This window comes from Neovison vison, chromosome 3 (assembly GCF_020171115.1).
Source record: "Neovison vison isolate M4711 chromosome 3, ASM_NN_V1, whole genome shotgun sequence".
In the NCBI taxonomy this organism is placed as follows: Eukaryota; Metazoa; Chordata; class Mammalia; order Carnivora; family Mustelidae; genus Neogale; species Neogale vison.
In genome coordinates, this window is record NC_058093.1 from 109828677 (window position 1) to 109854555 (window position 25879).

A 25879-nucleotide genomic window follows, 5' to 3' on the forward strand; every position below is an offset into this window, starting at 1 on the left:
CAGGGTAGGAAGCCAATTGGCTTACCTCCCCTGACTAATTGAGATATCTTAATTCTGAAAAGCAGATATTTTGCACATGCTCAGTATGCTACAGGACCTGGTCATGTAGAAAGAGCCTTCTGAGGGAATACTGCACCAAGGGCCTGTTCCAACCACTTGACCATTGCTGGGATCACATACCTGGTGCTGCTGAATCACTTCTGCCCTTATCTACTGATGAGAAGGACAGGGAGTTCATCCACATTCCTAACTTATAATTCCTAATGGAGTAGGTGGTTCAACAATGTCCTCAATGAAGTCATACCCTAAGTATAAAACTTTTTAAATTCTAGTTCCCTGCAATTACAATCAAATGACATCACATCGGTTTCATTAGCTATGATAGTGAGTTGTGCCATGAAATATACAGAAATATGTCATTCAGAACAATTTATTTGTCTCTTAAAAGAATAAGATCTTATTTTGGTTGCTAAAAAGCTTAACATATTATTCTGCCTTTTAAAGTACTTACAATAAATTTGGGGGTAGGCAATGCATGTTTAACTAGAATTATAACTAGAGTATAACTGTTGACATTTATTGATTTCTTAAATTGTAGTAAGCCTTGTGTTATGCATGCAATAAATTAAATGTGGCACAGTTATTGTCCTTAAGAATCTAACATTCCAATCTGAGGAACAAAGAAGATATAAGTAATTAAATTATTTTTCAAAAAGTAAGTTACAGAATTATAAACCTTAAACTGAAGAATTAAATAAAATGGGAAGAATAAAATAAAATCCAGATGGTTTGATCAATAATTAAATATTTTACTCTGTCTAGGCGATTGGTTGCAAGATGCAGTGCATCTTTAATGACATCTTCCATTTTAAAAGAATACCTTGAAGTTGAAGGGTAGGAAAAATAACTTTCCTTCTATCCTTCAGTGTTCATGACTGAAACCTTGTAGTAACAGATACATTAACAAAAGAAAAACAAACACGTATATTAACATGTATACCTCATGTGTACACGAGAAATACCCAGGGAAAAATGAGTAAGTCTCAGAGTGGCTTAGAACTCAAGCTTACATGCCATTTTAAGCTAAAGACAAAAAAAAAAAAAAAAAAAAAAAAGTTGTGGAAGCTCAGTTATAGGAAGGGTACTAGAAAAAGCAGGGTAAACAAGAGAAAGATTCTTTATGCAGATTTAAGTGCCTGCCTTCTCCATTGATAAAGAGTTTCTTGTGATTTAGCCATTTGTCTATTCATGATACAGAGTGGGAGACTCCTTTACAAATGGAGATTTCCTTTATAAATGTAAGCTTCTTTTCAAAAGTGTAACATCTACCTATTTCCACACGTTCTCCTGTATCTGCTGTTTCTCACAGTAATCAGTTCAAAATCATCCTTATGCAAAAGAAGTACATTTGGGGGAGAGGAGTATATTGTGTTACCTTTCAAGATTCTCTTACAAATATAACTTTCTAAAATTCAACAACAAAGATAATGACAAGAAAAATCACACAAACCGAAAATGGTCACCAGCCAAAGATTGGCAGGAGGTAATACACAGACTTGTAGCTAAACATAGTTGGGTTTACTTTTAACAGCATCAAATATCAGCATACATTATAGGGAATCATGGTGCCTTTCAGTAAGAGAAGTAGGAATACCTTGTTATAGGATCTGAGCTTAAATGAGTGAGATAATTCAAAGTTTATGTTAGACAATTTGTAAAAGAATTCCAAGAAGGAGAATTTTCTCTAGACTGAGAATTGTCCAGAGAGGAAGGGATGATTCCATGATTGGATATATCATACTTGCAATTGAATAGACAAGAACAATGGGGTGGAACTAGATCTGTGATTGCTGGCATAGCAGTCACCCATGTTGCAAAGAAAAAGGAAAGTTTGGTTGTTTCTGTGTTTTGCACGTTGTGCTTTTGTTTCTGCCTATGCTCAGAAACGATTACAAATTGGGCTCTTTTGTCTTGTTCCATCAAGGCCACAGATCTAATCTAGAGGTTTATAACCATTGGCACTATTGACATTTCAGGCCAGTTAATTATTTGTCATGGGAGTAGTCCTAGGCATTATAGGGTATTTGGCAGCACCCTGGACTTGACGCATTAGATACCAGAACAACCTCTGACCTTGCCAAATATTCCCTGAATACCGAATCACCCCTGGTTGAGAACCACTGAGCTAGTTTAATGTTTGTGTTGTGTGAAATAATTTATGTTAAATAGAGCACACCATAGCTACCAACTGATAAATGTCAGGGATGCTTTTTTACTCTATCTGAAATAACAACAACAAAACACAATTAGAGACATAGAGCAAACAATTTGGCTTTGGAAACTCTTCTGGAACTCTGAGAGCACCCTTCTTATTCAAATGGATAAGGAAGATGTGGTCCATATACACTATGGAGTATTATGCCTCCATCAGAAAGGACGAATATCCAACTTTTGTAGCAACATGGACGGGACTGGAAGAGATTATGCTGAGTGAAATCAGTCAAGCAGAGAGAGTCAATTATCATATGGTTTCACTCATTTGTGGAGCATAACCAATAGCATGGAGGACAAGGGGCATTAGAGAGTAGTAGGGAATTTGGGTAAATTGGAAGGGGAGGTGAACCATGAGAGACTATGGACTCTGAAAAACAGTCTGAGGGGTTTGAAGTGGCGGGGGGGTGGGAGGTTGGGGTACCAGGTGGTGGGTATTATAGAGGGCACAGCTTGCATGGAGCACTGGGTGTGGTAAAAAATAATGAATACTGTTTTTCTGAAAATAAATAAATTGGGAGAAAAAAATATATATATCTGGAGGGGCCCCTGGGTAGCTCAGTGGGTTAAAAGTTTACCTTCAGCTCAGATAATGATCCCATAGTGCTGGAATCTATCCCCGTGAGGGCTCCAGGCACAATGGGGAATTTGCTTCTCCCTCTCTCTCTGCCCCCCTCTCTCAAATAAATGTTCTCTCTCAGAAAGATAAATAAAATCTTTAAAATATGTATCTGGAAAAATATATCAAAGACCTCTCACATCAGGGATTATTAACTAATTAATAGTGGTTAAAGGAATCATTCAGGCAAGATCATATACAATAGTTTACCGTCCTATAAAATATTAAAAAATCTAAAAAACACACGAGGCATGATGCCATTTTTTACAACTAGAAAAGTGATCGTACAATTGCTTGAGTTTTATAATTATATTATCTCATATCTATCTGAGTGTGTGTGTGTGTGTGTGTGTGTATAGTCTATCTATAAACTATATGATTCAAGTTCATTGTTTTCTAGATTTGTCCTTTCTTGTGTTCTTTGTTCCCTTGTATCCTATGCTCTATGCCTCTCACTATGTAGCCAACAATTCTTAAATGCTTAAAGGTTGTCTATTGAATACATTTTCTTACTTAAATATACCACTTTTCAGTATGGATATTTGGTAAACTTTTATTAATGTAAAACACATGCAATGAGTACACAAATCTCCACTGTGCAACTCAATAACTTGTAAATATTAATAAAAATTATGTAAAGTCAACTCGGATTAAGATCTAGATGATTTCCAGCACCAAGGAGGCCTTCTCAGAGTCCATAATTTCCTTTAGGCATAACACAAAGTTCAAGGCTATTCTTTACATCACCATTGTTACTGATTACTTGTTGTTGAACATCTCATCAAGGAATTACACAATAAGTACTCTTTTGTGCCTGAATAATTACAGTTAAAATGATGTCTACAATATTCGTCTATGCTCTTGTATGTGGATTCGTTCATTATTTCTCAATTCTAGGTAGTATATCATTTTAGAGATATACCACATTTATGCACCTGCCTATTGATGGATTTTTTGGTTATTAATATTTTGTTGGTTATTATGAGTAAAGGGGCTATAAAAATTCTTGTTCAGGTCTTTTGGTGGACACGACTGCTTATTTATACCTATATATTCCTAAGAGTAGAATGGCTGGTAATAACGTAATATTAATTTTAAAATATATTTCTAAAATATATTCTATATAAGATGTATTCCACAGAGGCAAGTTATATATTAAATGACGTTTCTAAAAAAAAAAAAAAAAATGACGTTTCTAGCTGTTTCACATTCTTACCAAACTTCGATATTATCCATTTTCTTTTTTATTTTTAATTGAGAAGTCAAAGAGAGTTTTTGTTTGCTAGATTTAGCCATTCTAGTAATTGCAAAATGCTATCATATACCGTCTTTGAATATTGACTTTTATGGATTGCTTAAATCTTCTGTCCATTTATTTAAATATTTCAGTTAATATATTTTTATAGATTTGTTATAATTTTTGTATCAAATATTAAAAATTATCCTTTTTTGAAATGCAAATGAAAACCACAATGAGATACCACCTCTGACTTGTTAAAATGGCTAATATTAGAAAAAAAAAGGCAAGAAATACCCAGTGTTGGCAAAGATGTGGAGAAAAGGGAATTCTTGTATACTGTTGGTGGGAATGTAAACTGATGCAGCCACAATGGAAAACAATATGGAGGTTTCTCAAAAAATAAAATAGAAAGACCATACAATCCAATAATTTGGCTACAGGGTATTTACAGAGAAACTGAAATAGTCATTCAAAAAGATACATGCACCCTATCTTAACTATTTACAATAGCTAAGATATGGGAACAACCCAAGTGTTCACTAATAGATGCATGTGGTACATAAATATAAGATATATATATATATAGATATATATATATAACAATATAAATAGATGATATGGTACATACATATTTATATATATATGTATATACATATACATATTTTTTTTTTTATCTCATTTGACAGAGAGAGAACAAACACAAGCAGGGGAAGCAGCAGAGAAAGAAGAGGCAGGCACCCTGCTGAACAAGGAGCTCAATGCAGGACTTGATCCCAGGATCCTGGGATTATGCCCTGAGCTGGAGGCTGAAGCTTAACCAACTGAGCCTCCCAGGTGTCCCAAGAAGAATGAAATCTTGACATTTGTACCAACATGGAGGACCTGGAGGGTGTAATGCTAAGTAAACTAAGAAAAGGATAAAGCCTATACCATTTTGCTTACATGTGGAATCTAAAAACAAAAATAAATGAACAAGCAAACAAACAAAAACAGAAATGAACTCATAAATACAGTGAATAAACTGGTGGTTATGAGAGGGAAGAGGCTGTAGGCATGGGGAAATAGGTAGTGGGTATGAAGAGGTACAAACTTCCAGTTATAAAGTAAGTTAAGGGGCACCTGAGTGGCTCAGTGGGTTAAGGCCTCTGCCTTCGGCTCAGGTCATGATCTCAGGGTCCTGGGATCAAGCCCCACATCGGGCTCTCTGCTCAGCAGGGAGCCTGCTTCCTCCTCTCTCTCTCTCTCTGCCTGCCTCTCTGCCTACTTGTGATCTCTGTTTATCAAATAAATAAATAAAAATCTTAAAGTAAGTTAAATCACAGAGATGAAAAAATGCTGCATAGGGAATATAGTTAATAATATAATATTCTATGGTGACAATGGTGACAACACTTATGGTGAACACTGAGTAATATAGAGATTTGTCAAGTCACTATGTTGTACACCTGAAACTAATATAACATTGTATGTCAACTATACTTCAATAATAATAATAATAAGTATTATTATTATTATTTTTCTGAATGTGAATCACATAAGTATTCCATCTAATAATGCACACCAAAACATGCTTAGGTTAGCAAAAATAATAATTACAATCCACTTTAATATATGTTAGGGTATTACATTATTACAATAGGGTGAAAATATATTTATATATTTAATTACCAGTACAAAATAAAAATATTGGGTTTGGTTATGGCTAAAAAAAGTGCCCTTCTGTGATACATATACTATGACTACACGTATATTTCACGGTTTATCTTTTCGGTTTCTTCATGGTGTCTTTGCTGAACAAAAATTTAAATTTAATATAGTGCTATTTATAAATATTTCATGTAGATAATTTCTTACTTTTTTTCTCATTTATAGAATTGTTATTTTTTTAAACTGTCGTACTTACCTATATTATCAATCTGGGAGGGTTTTGTGTGGAGAATGAGGCTAAGATTAAGATTCTTTTTTTACTTTTCCCTTTTGTCTTGTGTTATCTTATTTTATTTTATTATTTTTTGACAGCTAGTTGATATGGCACAAGTTTTTGAAAAGAATATTCTTTTCTCTTGACATTGAAATAGTGACTTGGTTGTACAGCAAATGATTACGCATATACAAGATCAATTTCTTGATTTCTTATTTATATTTTTCTGTGGCTCTATTTGCCTATTATTTTATCAATAGTATAATTCTATTAATTTAAATTTGTAATAAGTCTTGAAATCCAGTAGCATAAGATTCCAGTTTCGTTTTCCTATGAAACTGTATTGGCTAATATTTATTATATACATTTCCATAAGAGCTGTAGAATCATCTGTCAATTGTTGAAAAAAATCTGGGATTTCTAAAAGAATTCTGATGAAGCAACAGATAAATTTTGGGGAATTTGCTGTCTTAACATTTAGAATTTCAATCTAGAAACATGGCATTTTTTTCTATTAACTTATTTGAAAATGAATTTCAGCAATATTTTATATTTTCTATGTGAAATTCTTGTAAATATTTTCTTGATGCCATTTTTGTGAGATTATTTTTTAATAATTTTTTAAATTTTTTATAAATATATATTTTTATCCCCAGGGATACAGGTCTGTGAATCGCCAGGTTTACACACTTCACAGCACTCACCAAAGCACATACCCTCCCCAATGTCCATAACCCCACCCCCTTCTCTCAACTCCCCTCCCCCCAGCAACCCTCAGTTTGTTTTGTGAGATTAAGAGTCATTTATGGTTTGTCTCCCTCCCAATCCCATCTTGTCTCATTTATTCTTCTCCTACCCACTTAAGCCCCCATGTTGCATCACCACTTCCTCATATCAGGGAGATCATATGATAGTTCTCTTTCTCCGCTTGACTTATTTCACTGAGCATGATACGCTCTAGTTCCATCCATGTTGTCGCAAATGGCAAGATTTCATTTCTTTTGATGGCTGCATGGTTTTCCATTGTGTATATATACCACATCTTCTTGATCCATTCATCTGTTGATGGACATCTAGGTTCTTTCCATAGTTTGGCTATTGTGGACATTGCTGCTATAAACATTCGGGTGCACGTGCCCCTTTGGATCACTACGTTTGTATCTTTAGGGTAAATACCCAGTAGTGCAATTGCTGGGTCATAGGGCAGTTCTATTTTCAACATTCTGAGGAACCTCCATGCTGTTTTCCAGAGTGGTTGCACCAGCTTGCATTCCCACCAACAGTGTAGGAGGGTTCCCCTTTCTCCGCATCCTCGCCAGCATCTGTCATTTCCTGACTTGTTGATTTTAGCCATTCTGACTGGTGTGAGGTGATATCTCATTGTGGTTTTGATTTGTATTTCCCTGATGCCGAGTGATAGGGAGCACTTTTTAATGTGTCTGATGGCCATCTGGATGTCTTCTTTGCAGAAATGTCTGTTCATGTCCTCTGCCCATTTCTTGATTGGATTATTTGTTCTTTGGCTGTTGAGTTTGTTAAGTTCTTTATAGATTTTGGACACTAGTCCTTTATCTGATATGTCGTTTGCAAATATCTTCTCCCATTCTGTCAGTTGTCTTTTGATTTTGTTAACTGTTTCCTTTGCTGTGCAAAAGCTTTTGATCTTGATGAAATCCCAATAGTTCATTTTTGCCTTTGCTTCCCTTGCCTTTGGCGATGTTCCTAGGAAGATGTTGCTGCGGCTAAGGTCGAAGAGGCTGCTGCCTGTGTTCTCCTCAAGGATTTAGATGGATTCCTTTCTCACATTGAGGTCCTTCATCCATTTTGAGTCTATTTTTGTGTGTGGTGTAAGGAAATGGTCCAATTTCATATTTCTGCATGTGGCTGTCCAATTTTCCCAACACCATTTATTGAAGAGGCTGTCTTTTTTCCATTGGACATTCTTTCCTGCTTTGTCGAAGATTAGTTGACCATAGAGTTGAGGGTCTATTTCTGGGCTCTCTATTCTGTTCCATTGTTCTATGTGTCTGTTTTTGTGCCAATACCATGCTGTCTTGATGATGACACCTTTGTAATAGAGCTTGAAGTCCGGAATTGTGATGCCACCAACTTTGGCTTTCTTTTTCAATATTCTTGTGACTATTCGAGGTCTTTACTGGTTCCATATAAATTTTAGGATTATTTGTTCCATTTCTTTGAAAAAGATGGATGGTACTTTGATAGGAATTGCATTAAATGTGTAGATTGCTTTAGGTAGCATAGACATTTTCACAATATTTATTCTTCCAATCCAGGAGCATGGAACATTTTTCCATTTCTTTGTGTCTTCCTCAATTTCTTTCATGAGTACTTTATAGTTTTCTGAGTATAGATTCTTAGCCTCTTTGGTTAGGTTTATTCCTAGGTATCTTATGGTCTGGGGTGCAATTGTAAATGGGATTGACTCCTTAATTTCTCTTTCTTCTGTCTTGTTGTTGGTGTAGAGAAATGCAACTGATTTCTGTGCATTGATTTTGTATCCTGACACTTTACTGAATTCCTGTACAAGTTCTAGCAGTTTTGGAGTGGAGTCTTTTGGGTTTTCCACATATAGTATCATATCATCTGCGAAGAGTGATAGTTTGACTTCTTCTTTGCCGAATTGGATGCCTTTAATTTCCTTTTGTTGTCTGATTGCTGAGGCTAGGACGTCTAGTACTATGTTGAATAGCAGTGGTGATAATGGACATCCCTGCCATGTTCCTGACCTTAGCGGAAAAGCTTTCAGTTTTTCTCCATTGAGAATGATATTTGCGGTGGGTTTTTCATAGATGGCTTTGATGATATTGAGGTATGTGCCCTCTCTCCCTATACTTTGAAGGGTTTTGATCAGGAAGGGATGCTGTACTTTGTCAAATGCTTTTTCAGCATCTATTGAGAGTATCATATGGTTCTTGTTCTTTCTTTTATTGATGTGTTGTATCACATTGACTGATTTGCGGATGTTGAACCAACCTTGCAGCCCTGGGATAAATCCCACTTGGTCCTGGTGAATAATCCTTTTAAAGTACTGTTGAATCCTATTGGCTAGTATTTTGGTGAGAATTTTCGCATCTGTGTTCATCAAGGATATTGGTCTATAGCTCTCTTTTTTGATGGGATCCTTGTCTGGTTTTGGGATCAAGGTGATGTTGGTCTCATAAAATGAGTTTGGAAGTTTTCCTTCCATTTCTATTTTTTGGAACAGTTTCAGGAGAATAGGAATTAGTTCTTCTTTAAATGTTTGGTAGAATTCCCCCGGGAAGCCATCTGGGCCTGGGCTTTTGTTTGTTTGGAGATTTTTAATGACTGTTTCAATCTCCTTACTGGTTATGGGTCTGTTCAGGATTTCTATTTCTTCCTGGTTCAGTTGTGGTAGTTTATATGTTTCTAGGAATGCATCCATTTCTTCCAGATTGTCAAATTTGTTGGCGTAGAGTTGTTCATAGTATGTTCTTATAATTGTTTGTATTTCTTTGGTGTTAGTTGTAATCTCTCCTCTTTCATTCATGATTTTATTTATTTGGGTCCTTTCTCTTTTCTTTTTGATAAGTCTGCCAGGGGTTTATCAATTTTATTAATTCTTTCGAAGAACCAGATCCTAGTTTCGTTGATTTGTTCTATTGTTGTTTTGGTTTCTATTTCATTGATTTCTGCTCTGATCTTTATGATTTCTCTTCTCCTGCTGGGCTTAGGGTTTCTTTCTTGTTCTTTTTCCAGCTCCTTTAGGTGTAGGGTTACGTTGTGTACCTGAGATCTTTCTTGTTTCTTGAGAAAGGCTTGTACCGCTATATATTTTCCTCTCAGGACTGCCTTTGTTGCGTCCCACATATTTTGCACCGTTGTGTTTTCATTATCATTTGTTTCCATGATTTCTTCAATTCTTCTTTAATTTCCTGGTTGACCCATTTATTCTTTAGAAGGATGCTGTTTAGTCTCCATGTATTTGGGTTCTTTCCAAACTTCCTCTTGTGGTTGAGTTCTAGCTTCAGAGCATTGTGGTCTGAAAATATGCAGGGAATGATCCCAATCTTTTGATACCGGTTGAGTCCTGATTTAGGACGGAGGGTGTGATCTATTCTGGAGAATGTTCCATGTCCACTAGAGAATAATGTATATTCTGTTGCTTTGGGATGAAATGTTCTGAATATATCTGTGATGTCCATCTGGTCCAGTGTGTTGTTTAAGGCCCTTATTTCCTTGCTGATCTTTTGCTTGGATGATCTGTTCATTTCAGTGAGGGGAGTGTTAAAGTCCCCTACTATTATTGTATTATTGTTGATATGTTTCTTTGATTTTGTTATTAATTGGTTTATATAGTTGGCTGCTCCCACGTTGGGGGCATAGATATTTAAAATTGTTAGATCATCTTATTGGATAGACCCTTTGAGTATGATATAGTGTCCTTCCTCATCTCTTATTATAGTCTTTGGCTTAAAATCTAATTGATCTGATATAAGGATTGCCACTCCTGCTTTCTTCTGATGTCCATTAGCATGGTAAATTCTTTTCCATCCCCTCACTTTAAATCTGGAGGTGTCTTCGGGTTTAAAATGAGTTTCTTGTAGGCAACATATAGATGGGTTTTGTTTTTTTATCCATTTTGATACCCTGTGTCTTTTGATTGGGGCATTTAGCCCATTAACGTTCAGGGTAACTATTGAGAGATATGAATTTAGTGCCATTGTATTGCCTGTAAGGTGACTGTTATTGTATATTGTCTCTGTTCCTTTCTGATCTACCACTTGTAGGCTCTCCCTTTGCTTAGAGGACCCCTTTCAATATTTCCTGTAGAGCTTGTTTGGTGTTTGCAAATTATTTCAGTTTTTGTTTGTCCTGGAAGCTTTTAATCTCTCCTTCTATTTTCAATGATAGCCTAGCTGGATATAGTATTTTTGGCTGCATGTTTTTCTCGTTTAGTGCTCTGAAAATATCATGCCAGCTCTTTCTGGCCTGCCAGGTCTCTGTGGATAAGTCAGCTGCCAATCTAATATTTCTACCATTGTATGTTACAGACTTCTTTTCCCGGGCTGCTTTCAGGATTTTCTCTTTGTCACTAAGACTTGTAAATTTTACTATTAGGTGACGTGGTGTGGGCCTATTCTTATTGATTTTGAGGGGTGTTCTCTGAACCTCCTGAATTTTGATGCTCGTTCCCTTTGCCATATTGGGGAAATTCTCCCCAATAATTCTCTCCAGTATACCTTCTGCTCCCCTCTGTCTTTCTTCTTCTTCTGGAATCCCAATTATTCTAATGTTGTTTCGTCTTATGGTGTCACTTATCTCTCGAATTCTGCCCTCGTGGTCCAGTAGCTGTTTGTCCCTCTTTTGCTCAGCTTCTTTATTCTCTGTCATTTGGTCTTCTAGATCGCTAATTCTTTCTTCTGCCTCATTTATTCTAGCAGTGAGAGCCTCCATTTTTTATTGCACCTCATTAATAGCTTTTTTTATTTCAACTTGGTTAGATTTTAGTTCTTTTATTTCTCCAAAAAGGGCTTTTATATCTCCCGAGAGGGTTTCTCTAATATCTTCCATGCCTTTTTCAAGCCCGGCTAGAACCTTGATAAATGTCATTTTGAATTCTAGTTCTGACATATTGCCAATGTCTGTATTGAGTAGGTCCCTAGTCTTCAGTACTGCCTCTTGTTCTTTTTTTTGTGGTGAATTTTTCCACCTTGTCATTTTGTCTAGATAAGAGTATATGAGGGAGCAAGTAAAATACTAAAAGAGTGGCGACAGCCCCAGGAAAATATACTTTAACCAAATCAGAAGAGAGCCCAAATCGTGAAGGGAGAGAAAGGGGATAAAAAGAGGTTCAAAAAAAAAAAGGAATTAAAAAAAAGAAAACTAAGAAAGAAAAGTATGAAAAAGAAAAAATATATATATTAGATAAACTAGTTAAAAAAAGTTGAAAATGAAAAGGGTAAAAGTTAAAAAAATTTTTTTTAAAAATTAAAATAATTAAAAAAAATTTTTAAAATTTAGCAAAAGTAGAGAAAAAAATGAAAAAGAAAAAAATTACTTTAACTGCAAGACTAAAAAATCACAGGGAGAAAGCCATGAGTTCCGTGCTTTGCTTTCTCCTCCTCTGGAATTCTGCTGCTCTCCTTGGTTTTGAAATTGCACTCCTTGGTAGGTGTACTTTGTCTTGGCTGGATTTCTTGTTGATCTTCTGGGGGAGGGGCCTGGTGTAGTGATCTCAAGTGTCTTTGCCCCAGGCAGAATTGCACCGCCCTTACCAGGGGCCGGGCTGAGTAATCCACTCAGGTTTGATTTCAGGAGCTTTTGTTCCCTGAGCACTTTCCGTAGAGTTCTGGAGGACGGGAATACAAATGGCGGCCTCCTGGTCTCCCGCCAGGAGGAGCCGATAGCCCAGGGCCCCACTCCTCAGTGCGCCCTCAGAGAACAGCGCGCAGTAATTCCCGTCTGCCTGACATCTGGCCGCGCTCCGAGCTCACCGAGCCTGCGACCGGTTCAAGGTAACCCCAAGCTGCTAGCTCACTGTCGGCTCTGTCTCTGCAGCCAGTTTTCTTGTTCCAATACCCGCAAGCTCTGCAACACTTAGACACCCCTGATCCTTCTGTGACCCTGCGGGACCTGAGGCCACGCCAACCCCGCGTGGGCTTCACCCCGGTTTAGCCTCTGGAGCGATGTCCCTCAGCGGAACAGACTTTTAAAAGTCCTGATTTTGTGCTCCGTTGCTCCGCCGCTTGCTGGGAGCCGGCCCCTCCCCCCGGGGTCTATCTTCCCGTCGCTTTGGATTCACTTCTCCGCCAGTCCTACCTTTCAGAAAGTGGTTGTTTTTCGGTTTCTAGAATTGCTGTTCTTCTTCTCTTCGATCTGCCGATGGATTTGCAGGTGTTTGCAATCTTTAGATAAGCTCTCTAGCTGATCTCCTGCTGGCTGAAGTAGTCTCAGCCTGCTACTTCTCCGCCATCTTGACTCCTCCAGTTTTGGAAGGCAGAAGTCCAAGATCAAGTTTCCAGCTGATTCAGTTTCAGGTGGGGCTCTCTACCTGACTTGGCTTCCTCCCTTGGCCTTTGCTCTGCTGCGAACAAAGTGACACTTCCTCTCCCGCTTCTTTGGCCGGCGGCTGACATGGCTTAGTGATAGAAAAGACATGCCAGAAGAGGGATAAGGCCAGCTCATTGGCGAAGACAGCAAGCGGCTCTTCCGTCGTCTTCTTGATAGCTGGGCTCAACCCCTCTTGTGAGATATTTTTAAATTTTACTTTTAATTTCATTGCTGACATATAGATATGTAATTGGCTTTTATACTGTACTCATTTGTATATTAGCTCTTTGGTAAGCTCATTTATTACATTTAATAATTTAATGGAAATTTTTCAGGGGGCCAGCTGTTTCTATGTAAAAAATTGTTATCATTTAAAATAATGACAATTTCATTTTTTATCATTCTACACCTTATAATTCTTCTTTTGCTTTTCCTCATTATATCTCACAAAGTGCCCCATACAAGTATTTAAGAAATAGTCTTGTTACAAAACCCAGACTGGATCCTGATGGAAGAACCAACCAGCACTCGAAGACCTTGGAGGATCAGAGGTTTATTTAAGGCCTGTAGGCTCAGAAGAGAGTAATCTCCCAGGGTCTGAGCCCTGAGCACAACAAAGGTAGTCCTTTATATACTTATATGTCCATGTCTGTGGTGCTTTTGTGCCCAGGGCAGGCGGAGCAGGAGGGAAAACCTGGAAAGGCCCTCGGGCCAGGTCTGGGATTCCTCTGCTGGATTGGTGGGTCACCTTGGAACACAGATTTCCCTAATCAGTCTCACCTTGCCTCTATGTAAATGATATTCGGTATTTCATTATACCCATGATTTTTGTTCTTTGTTATTTAATTCATATTTTATCAAATTTCAGAAGACCTCATCGATTCCTAAGTTGATCAAATATTATTATGAATGTGGTAATGATTTTATGCATCTACTGAAATATTCATAGGGTGTCTGGGTAGCTCGGTAGGTTAAATGTCTGACTCCTGATTTTAGCTCAGGTCACGATCTCAGATCCTGAGATCAAGCCACCATCAAGTTCTGTGCTCAAGGAGGACTCTGATTGTCACTCTCCTTTACCCTCTTCTCCTCACCCTACACACACACATACACACTCTCTCTCTCTCTTTCTCTCTCTAAAATAAATAAATACAATCTTAAAAAATATTTATAGGGTTTATCTCTCTTCTCCTCCATATTTTGCATTAAATTGATTAATATTTCAATGTTAAACCACTTTGCATTCTTGAGAAAATCTTCCTCTAGGTAATATTTCTTTTTTAATATATCATTACATCAAAATAGCTCACATTTGTAACTATTTTTGCACTTATTTTTAGGCAATATATTTTTTTTCTTTCTTGTAAGGTCTTTGTAAGGTTTCAGAATCAAGATTATCCTAGTCTCATAAAATAAATTTAAACAGTATATCTATTACAGAGTTTTTGATAGACTGAAATTATTTCCTACTTATATTTTGAAAAAAATATCAATGTACTTAGCTATTTGGGAATGAGGAATATTTGAGCTCTGGTATCAGATTATTTAAAATTTTTAAAATGTAATTTTTCTTTATTTCTCTTTGTGTGATTTTCCTTCACTTGTGATAAGGGAATTTTTCTATTTCATAAAAATAATCTTCAAATTTATTAGCATAATGTTGGAGGATCTGTAGTGATGTACTTTCTTTCATTCTTCCATGGATAATTTGGTGTTTCTCTATTTTCTTTTTTTTTACCTTGATGAGGCTTGCTAAGTATTCATCAGTTTTATTTTTTTGTCAAAAGACCAATCTTGACTTTATCCACTTTCTCTACTGTTTATTATGTATGTTATTGATTTCTTCTTTACCTTTTTTATTACTTTTTCTTTGGATTTAATTTACAGTCCTTTTCTTGGTTCTTGGTATAGAAATTTAGGTTGTTTTTTGTTTGTTTGTCTTTGTTAATTTGTTCTTAAAAATTTTATGTATTTATTTGAGAGAGGAGAGCAAGAGAGAGCATGGGTGGGAGGGTAGGGATGGGGAGTGGCAGAGGGGCAGAGAAGCAGACTTCCAGACTTCCCATTGAGCAGGAAGCCCAATGTGGGGCTAAATCTTAGCACCCTGAGATCTTGATCTGAGCCAAAGGCAAGCCCTTCACCTAGTGACCACTCAGGAGCCCCATATTATTTGTTGTTTTTAATATTTTTTATTTTCTAATACTGGCATTTAGAGACATGTAATTTCCTTTAGATTTTATTATTTATTTATTTATTTCGCAGAGAGAGATGACAAGCAGGCACAGAGGCAGGCAGAGAGAGAGGAAGCAGGCTCCCTGCTGAGCAGAGAGCCCGATGCGGGGCTCCATCCCAGGACCCTGGGATCATGACCTGAGCCGAAGGCAGCAGCTTAACCCACTGAGCCACCCAGGCACCCCTGTATTTTCCTTTAAATATTGCTTTAAGTCCATATTAAATACCTTATGTTGCTTATAATCTGATTATTATTTTCTAATCATACTTGTGATTTAACCAAAAGATTTAGACATGTACTGATAATTTCAACTATGCTGAGGATTTACTAGTTTGAGTTTTTGCGTACATTTTTTTCTTTGTGTAATATACACACTTAAACCATTTTAAGAATAAGTACTAATCATTGTCATTAAGTACTCCCAAAATACTGTACATCTTTTAGTAGTATCTAGTTCCAGAACATTGTTTCTAAAGGAACTCCGCAGGAAGTTGTTCCATGTTCTCACCACTCCCGACCAGTAGAAAACACTAGTCCTTCCAGCTCCATCAATTTTCATGTTCCAAATATTTCATATGGTGAAATCACACAACCTGTGGCCTTTCTCTGCCTTGCTCCTTTTTACTTAGCATAACATTTTAAGGATAATCTATGTTGTAGAATGTATTGGTACTTCATTTCTATGACTAAATAATATTGTATGATATGGATAAACAACATTTTTTTTTAAATAAACATTGTGTTTGATGGATATTTGTGTTGCTTGGGGTTTTGTGAATTTTGACTTGTGAATAGTGTTTCTATGAACATTCATATATGTACAAGTGTCTGAGTACCTGTTTTCAATTCATTCCAGTACATACATAAGACTAAAGTTCCATTTATTAATAATTAATTCCTTAAATTATTGAAGAAGTAACAAACTGTTTCCACAGGTTATGCCATTTTATATTCTCATCAGCAAAGTACAAGAGTTCCAATTTGTCCACATCCTCAACAGTATGTTATCTACACCCCCCCCTTTTTTTTAATCTAGCCATCCTACTGAGTCTGAAATGTACCTTATTATAGTTTTTACTTGTGACTAATGACATTGACTTTCTTTTCATGTGATTGTTGTCTGGCATTGGTATGTCTTCTTTGGAGAAGTGTCTTTTCAAGAACTTTGGATATTTCTGAACTGGATCATTCGACTCGTTTTTATTGAATTATAAGGACTACTCATGTATTTTGGATATCACATGCTTATCAGGTATATGATTTGCAAATATTTCCTCCCACTTTATAGAAATTTTTTCTTTCTCTTGATAGTCTCCTTTGATGAGCAAAAATTTAATCTTCATTAAGTCCAATCTATGCATTTTGTTGCTGATATTGCTCATGCTTTTGATGTCACATATAATTATTAGATCCAAGGTCTTGAAGATAATCTTGTGTTTGTGTTTTGTCATTATGGGTTTTATATATTTTGTATGTTACATTTAGTTCTTTAATAAATCTTGGGTTGGTTTTTGTGCCTAGAGTAATGTATTAGTCAAATTCATTATTTTGCATGAAGCCTTTATTTCTAGATTTTCAGATGTTTTCCCTTGATCTATATTTACACCCTTATAACAGTACAACACTTCTTTAATTACTGTAGCTTTGTACTAAGTTTGGAAATCAGGAAGTGTGGGTTTTCAAACTTTGTAAATCTTCCTCCAAAGTGTTTGGGTTATTCTTGTCCTTTTAAAATCCATACGAAATTTAGGAGCAGCTTTTCCATTGCACATCCCCAACCAAGAAAATGCTGTTAAGACTTTAATAGATATATGAACTTGGATATTACTTTGATCATACAACAAGATCAATTCTCCCAATCCACAAATATGTGGTATATTCCATTGATTTGAGTCTAATTTCTTTCAGTAATGCTTTATGTATTTTTTACTGTACAAAACTTGTACCTCTTTGGTTAAATTAATTTCCAAGTATTTTATTATCTCAATGTTGCTATAAATAGAATTGTTTTCTTAATTACATTTTTAGATTGTCTATTAGAAGTATTTAGAAATACTACTAATTTTGTTCAGTGATCTTGTTTTGTGATTCTTTGCTGACATTTTTCTTTGGCTTTACTGGGATTACTAGTAGGCTTGAAGGACAGAGTGTGGGGCCACTGAGGATTATTTGTAAGCTTCAAAATGTGATGAAATTTGCCCTGTTAGGTTTGAGACTTTCTTGGGACCCATGACACCTTTCTTCCAATGTCTCCTTTTTAGAATAAGAATGTCATCCTGCTTTCTGCTTGGGGTTATCCCAGAGTCCCGGGAAGGAGTCCTGCATCAGGCTTTCTGCTCAGCAGGGAGTCTGCTTCTCCCTGTGCCCCTCACCCCACTCTCCTCGCTCACTCTCAAATAAATAAATAGAATCTAAAAAAAAAAGAATGTCATCCAATGTGTCTCAGAATTGTGTCTTGGAAACAGATAACTAGTTCTCTAGTTTTACAGATTCAAAGATGGAAAGAAATGTTGATGCAAAAATAAATTGTTCCTGAAATCTTATCCATACCTGATTTAGGTGATATTAAGAAAGTGTTTTGGAATTTAACTGATGCTGGATTGTGTTAACATATGTGAAAGCTGTGACACTCAGACTTAAGTTAGAAAAAAACACTGTGATCTGCTTGAACATGAAAGACAGGCTTGTTTCTAAAAGCTACTAGACATTCTTCTTGCTCAGTATAAATTTCCAAAGTGTGATAAAATAGGCCTGTTAGTTAATCCAAAAAAAAAAAAAAAAGAAAGAAAAAGAAAGAAAGACTTGTAGAAATGATGAACTGAAGGACCTGAACTCCATTTGCACTGCATCTAAAACACTGAAAAAAAATAAAAGTAATATCTTTAAATAATGCTTAAAATAAGAACTAAAAAGCAGAGAACAAAAAGGCATTTAAAATACAAAACCAAGGCAAACTTGGATTCAGGAAAAAGTGAAATCTTACACTGCTCACAATTAGTTTGCCACAAAGAATGGATCAATCAGGTATCAGCCGAAACTGAAAGACTTATTTTGACAGTAATTGTTACTTAAAACACAAATAATTACATCTTATTTTAAATATCAATTGGTCACTTACATTATATTTCCACTCTACTTTTTAAAATACTTTAACATCTCTGTGGTATAACGTGTCTTCAATATAACAAACATTCAACCTGAGATGGAATGATTCTGTGGTATTCATGATATATGTAGAATGAGAAAATGCACCCCAGGAAAGTATAACAGTATAATGTGTGGGAGTTCAGTGGGAATTTCATTTTTTTAAAGATGTACTTATTTATTTGAGAGAGAGAGAGAGAACATGGTGAGGAGGGACAGTGGGAGAGAGAGAGTCCCAAGTAGACTCTACGCTAAACACAAAGCCCTGCATGGGGCTCCATCCGATGATCCCGAGATCACCAACTAAAGCCAAAACAAAGAGTCAAGGCTCAATCAACAGCATGATCCAGGTGCCCAAGGAGTTTAGTGGTTTTTAAAAGTGACATTACAGAGAGATCTTCCATTGTCTGAGGTCATGTTTGAATAGGAAATGTCCATACAAATTAGAAGTGTCAGCCCTGTATTTTTTCATATGCATTTGTTCTAAACAAAAATTAAATGTATTAACATGCTTCAACAATCACATAGTATTATTTTCTTTTCACATCCAAACCCCATAGAAGAAAATCCTTTAAACAATGTTGTCTTTGTAATTTTCAAAACTTAAACAATAAAACATTTTTAGAAAAATAATAATTGCTGATAGCATAAATGTCTTAAAATTATATTTGAAATCTAGGAGAGTAATCATAGAGAACTTGACTCTATAATAAACATTTCTTCAGCAAAAATTACCAGATTAAAATGGTTGTAGATGAATTTTATAAAATAAAAAATGTATAACACATTTATTTATTTTTTTAAAATATTTATTTTAGAGATAGAGATTGAGAGAGAGATTTCAGTGGGTGGGGAGGGGCAGAAGGAGAGAGTACTCAGGTTTTTGTACTATGCTGAGAAATTTATGTAGCTATTATCAAAATACATGAATAAAATAGCAGAAGGTTTGGAAAAATAATAAAGGAAATTGTGCTGTTGTCACATTCCTATATTTAAAGACAGAAGCAGGGCGCCTGGGTGGCTCAGTGGGTTAAGCCTCTGCCTTCGGCTCAGGTCCTAATCTCGGGGTCCTGGGATCAAGTCCCGCATCAGGCTCTCTGCTCAGCAGGGAGCCTGCTTCCCTCTCTCTCTGCCTGCCTCTCTGTCTACTGTGATCTCTCTCTGTCAAATAAATAAATAAAATATTAAAAAAAAAAAGACAGAAGCACTTGTTAGTACCATTAAAAAATGGCTTCCATTGATCCCCATCTCCTAGTACTCATCTGTTTGTATAATCTTACTACATGAATGTGAATTGGACCTAGTGACTCATTTCTAATGAATGTGATATTGTAAATGCTAATCATTCCAAGATTATGTCATAAATAATGGTAACTTCATCTCTCTTTCTCTCTCTCCTCTATCTCTCTTTCTCTGTTTCTCTGTTGTTCCTTCTCTTTTATCTACTGTGTCTTCTTGATTTGCCCCCCTGAAAGAACAAACTGTCACATTTGAGATGTTTACATGGTAAAAGCTGAGGAAATTCGAATGAGATCTTTGACCAGTGGTGAATGATGAAGGATGCTCAAGGTCCAATATCCTGCAAGAATCTGAAACCAGCCCACAACTATGTGAGTAAGTTTGCAGGTGGATCCTTCTCCCATCTGGCTTTGATGATACAAGCAGTATGGGTCCCAGGACACAGAGGGGGTTCCTGCAGGACCAGCTAAGAGGATCCTTTGCTTCACAGAAGATAAAAATCAAACACAAGCTGAAGAATGTGAAAGCAGAGTTTATTAAATAGCATAAGTGACAGGTAAAGCATAGCAGAAGTGGTGTCTGGGAAACACAGAATAGAAAGGAAAATAAATTTAGTCATTGCTTGGGATTACAGTTGTATATGGGGAAGAAGTATATAGTGCAAGTTCCTTCAGGAGTCTAGGGTAGAATTCAGGCAAAGGCAGGTGATGGGGAGCAGTAGGTGTTATTCCATAAATCACTGAAGGTATTGATCTCAGTGTCAGTAGAGGATGGTTCAAAGATAAAGTCCAGGAATGCATCTGGGATCTGGCTCTTCTTAGATACTACCTTTTATTTAGGTACAAAGACAAAACTCAGATAAAGATTCACTTTCTTGCTCTCTCCTTGAAGGGAAATATAGCTTCTTTGACTTATTCAGAGGCAAAATATAGAATATGAGTAAATAGGACCTAGTGGAAAAAGAATAGACAGGAGGCTTTCTATAAATGGATTCCCTGCAGCTTCCCTACCTCACAGAGATGACTCCAGCCCTCAGTGATAACTTAATAAAGCTTCATGGGACACTGTGAAGCAATGGAACAATCTCAGATATGCCCAGTTCCCTTATCCACAGAAACTGTAAGATAATAAAAATGTATTATTTTAAAACACTAAGTTTTGGAGCAATTTGTTATGCCAAAATAAATAACTAATACAGGTATAAAGTATTAATTCTAAACAGTCTATAATTAAGGTTATAACACTGTTTCTTCTAAACATTTGAATGAGCACCTTAAATTAATACCTATACAAACAAGTATGGAAAACAAAATGAAATATTAAATGAAAAGGAATATTAAAAATATTCAAGTAACCAAAAGATGGAAGGAGCAGAAAGAAAAGAGGGATGAATTGGTAATAGCCTCTGCAAGACATGGGACATCTTGGCTTTGTCTGTTCTTCTGCAGCCCTGCAAGGCACTGAGATTTGGGCCAGCCAGGAGTTGACCCCTGTTCTGGGGCCTCTCCCTGGGCTGGAGACCTATGTCTGCAATGTCAGCCCTCTGCTGGAAGCACTTACAGCCCAGTAACTGGACTGGGGAGTTGCTGCCCTTTAGCATGAATAGTAATCCATTTGGGGTCCTTTATCAGACTGGAGTTAGGAGTAAGAATTTAGAAAGGTGAGACCACCATTACTGCTTTGAGCACCGCAGAAAGGAAGAAGAAATTTTTAAGGAGTGAAAAAGAAGATCTTGGTAGAAGTAATAATAATAATGATAATAATAACAGCAGCAGAGAAAATAATAATAATAATAATAATGAAAAAAGTCCAACACGAAGTCCCCTTCTTCTACCAAATGGAAAGACCGCTCTTCTGAGAAGTCCAAGGATTGCCCTAAAGATAAAAGGAGCACCAAGGAGTCCAGCGAGAATAGTCACAGCAAGGGTAAAAGAAAGAAGTACAGGACTTCCGTGGTGGCGCTGCTACCAGTTTTCCATCTCTCCCTGCAGCCCAGGCTCTTGCTCTTCCTCCCTGGGCATTGGGCAAGTCCAGCACATCCAATAGCTCCTCCAGTTTTCCCAGTATTTGTTGATGTAGAGGTGACACAGGTGAAGTTTGCACTCCAAATCTGAATCACCCCAAAGGAAAAGAAAACGTGGAGCATTTCCTCTAACCACACCAAAGTGCACATTGGGAGGTTCACCCAGAGTGTGAGCAAGGGTCACATCATGGGAATATTCTCCACCTATGGAAAAATGATCTGAATGGTTGTAGAAAGAATCCACCCCCATCTATGCAACAGCTATGAATACAGGGAGCTTGAGAATCCAGGTGAAGCCAAGAAGACACAGAAGCTCCTGGATATAAGACAAATTGGTGGCCAAGAGATTACTGCCACCATTGTGTCTAGTTTTCTGGCCTTGTCCACCCCCAGGACAATTCAGTCTTCCCAGAAGAACATTGCCACCACCTCCACTGTGACACTGGATAACCCCAAATAAGAAGATCAGGTTGTGCCTCTGTCATACAGATCTCATGTGCACCCACCACCTTGTCCCTACCTCAGCACCACAGCCACAGGAGTAGCTTTAGCTTGACTTCACCCTTTAGGGGCCATCGAGGCTCTGCCCCCTGTAACTTACATCCCATCCAACTCAGTTTTGTTTCTTTCCTAAGAACCTACTCATGCCTGAGCTCCGGCTATAGAAATGGGAGTGTTTGAAGTTGTGCTTAGAAAGATGCCCTCCAGTTTTCTTGCTAGAAAGGCTCTATGTTCCCAGTTCCTGAGACTCACTATAGTGGCAAAATCAGCTCATCATCAGGACTCGAGGTGGCCATGGAAACTGAGGCTAGAAGCATGTTTTCCCATTCCACAGATGGCCTGGGGCCAGTATGAACTTTCAGGACTTTCAGGAAAGGGTGCACTTGTCACAGCTGTTTTTCCTATTAGCCTCAGCCCTGCTCCCCCGCTTGAGTTCTCTTCTGATATCTATGGTCAAACACCCCATGTTAGTTGCCATAAGTAGTTCTATCTTTACGTGTACACATGCACACTGCACCACCCCCACAGCCCACATCTCCCTTTTTCTCTCTAAAATCTGAGTCAGCTGAGACCCAGCTCTGTGGGGTTATCTCAACTTTCCTGTCACTGTTCTGATTCATGGTCATTTGGTTTTCATTATGCAGTCAGCACTATACATGTTCTGTCTTGAGTTTCTGGAAATTGGCAACACGTTAGACACTGTTGTATGTGTACTTTGTTGTATAGAGTGAAAAGATTGTGTCGAAGAAACCTAGAGTAGAATGCAAAAAAGAAAGAAAGAAAAAAAGAAAGAGTGAGCAAGCCATGGGAATAACAACTAAAAGAAGAACAGCAAAACAGATGGAAAAATGAGAAAATAGAAGAAAGAAGAATGGTAGACTTAAAGTGTATCAACAATTGCATGAAATCTTAAAAATAAGTATGTTAATTAAAAGATAAATATTGCAAGATTAAAACAAAGACTGAATATATCTTTAAATAGGTTGTAAATGAAATGCTGGAAAATGATAGAAAATGAAGGCATTAAGCTTAAAGCTGTTAATTCAGACAAAATATATTGTAAGACAAAGAGTATTGCCAAAGATAAATTGGAACACTGAATTATGAAAGTGGGTCAATTTCACAATAAAACATGACAGTCTTAACTATATGTGTATTTAACAGCAGAACCTCAAACTATCTGAAGTAAAAACACTAAAGAAAACAAAACAGCAAAAAAAAATGAAAAAAACACTCTATAAAACAATGGAAGAATTAAACAAATCCACAATTATAATTGGAAATTTTAGTATTTCACATATCCCAACACTTGATAGGAAGGTCACAATAATAAATTAAGAGGGAAGATGTGGATGGTACTATCCTCCAACTTTACCTAAGGAACATTACACTTAGAAATTGCTGAATTATATTGTATCCAAGAGCACTTGGAATCTTCCTAATACAGATAACATGTTGGGCTATAACATACATTTAGTAAGCTTTGAACTGAAGAAATAATACAGAATTTTTAAAAAAATATTTTATTTGTTTATTTGAGAGAGAGAGAGCATGAGAGGCAACAGGGGCAGGAGAGGGAGAAGAAGAGCCTGTTGTGGGGCTCAATCCCAGGACCCTGAGATCATGACCTGAGCAGATGCTTACCTCACTGAGTAAGCAAGGTGCCTCAATACAGAATATATTCTTGACCAGAGTGGAATAAAATTGGCAATTTTTAATAATAACATATCCAGAAATGTCAGAAATTATTTACAAATATATTTATAAATCAATCATGTATACATATTTAAATTTTCAAAGAAGAAATCACAAGGAAAATTAGAAAATATTTTGAAATGAATTGATAATGAAACTAGAACCTTGCACAATTATTAGAAAGAAGCAACAGAACTCAAATGTCAATTGGCTTTACACTAATTTTCATTTTAAATGTGAGATGAATTTCTGCTTCTTCCACTTCCTCTTGCCATCTGTTATCATAGTTTCCTTTTCCTATGCTTCCTGAACTTGTTTCCTCTGAAAACCATCAAATGGTGCCAAGCAATATTGGTATCCTCATTTGAGGGAAGAGATGGGGAGTTGAGGTAATGTCCCAAGGCAGGATGTCAAAGCTTGAGCCTGTAAGGAGTGTGTCCAGTGGTGAAGTTGTACAGTACAGCCTGTAAACCATGCCACAGTATCATATGTGTTGATGACTGAGTTGGTTATGGAGATCACTGGGGAAGAGACATCTCCTATATGGGTCAGAACCCAAGTGCAACAGAGGAGAGAAGGACAATGACAGTGAGGAAGGGACTTTTCCCATACAAAGAAACCACAAATAAGTAAATATATAAAGGATAATGGGATCCAGACTTCTCAATATTGAGCAATGAAGTTAAAGGTATAGAAGGTAAAAAAGAGACAATGAGAGAGAGGGAGAGAGAGAGACTTAGAATGACTCCTAGCAGTTGGATTGAAATTAAAGACACCTTTATGAAATCATGATTTTCAACACATACAGATAGAGAAAAAACTAGATGCAAATGTGTTCACCATGTATACATGTGTAGGTGTACATATGTATAGCATTAATTCCCTAACTGTCCACTGAAGTGCCTAGAAGTAACAACAGATCAATAGTAGTAGATATATTAAATACTTATATCTGGGCTTCTAAATACAGTTTGCCAAGAAAAGGAACAAAGAACCAAATTTTTAAAAAATACAAAAATAAAATATTTGAACAGACATCTCACAAAGGGCAATATTCATATGGCAAACAAGCACAGGAAAAGTTCTAAACATCCCTAGTATTATGGAGATGTGAATTAAAACCACGTATCGAGGAGGAGTCAAGATGGCGGAGAAGTAGCAGGCTGACTACTTCAGATAGCAGGAGACCAGCTAGAGAGCTTATCTAAAGATTGCAAACACCTACAAATCCAATGGCAGATTTAAGAGAAGAAGAACAGCAATTCTAGAAACAGAAAATCAACCACTTTCTGAAAGGTAGGACTGGAGGAGAAGTGAATCCAAGGCGATGGGAAGATAGACCGCTGGGGGAGGGGTGGCTCCCGGCAAGTGGCGGAGCAACGGAGCACAAAATCAGGACTTTTAAAAGTCTGTTCCGCTGAGGGACATCGCTCCAGAGGCTAAAGTGGGGTGAAACCCACAGGGGTTCAGCGTGGCCTCAGGTCCCGCAGGGTCACAGAAGGATCGAGGGTGTCTGAGTGTCGCAGAGCTTACAGGTATTAGAACGGGGAAGCCGGCTACAGACACAGAGACGAGGAGTGAGCTCTCAGCTTGGGGTTACCTTGAACTGGTCGCAGGCTTGGTGAGCTCGGAGTGCGGCCAGAGGCCATGGAGACGGGAGTAATTGGGCATTGTTCTCTGAGGGCGCACTGAGGAGTGGGCCCCGGGCTCTCAGCTCCTCCGGGCCAGAGACTGGCAGGCCGCCACTTTCATTCCTGTCCTCCAGAACTCTACAGAAAGCGCACAGGGAACAAAAGCTCCCGAAAGCAAACCAGAGCGGATTACTCAGCCTGGCCCCTGGTAAAGGCTGTGCAATTCCACCTGGGGCAAAGCCACTTGCGAATTACTACAACAGGCCCCTCCCCCAGAAGATCAACAAGAAATCCAGCCAGGACCAAGTTCACCTACCAAGGAGTGCAGTT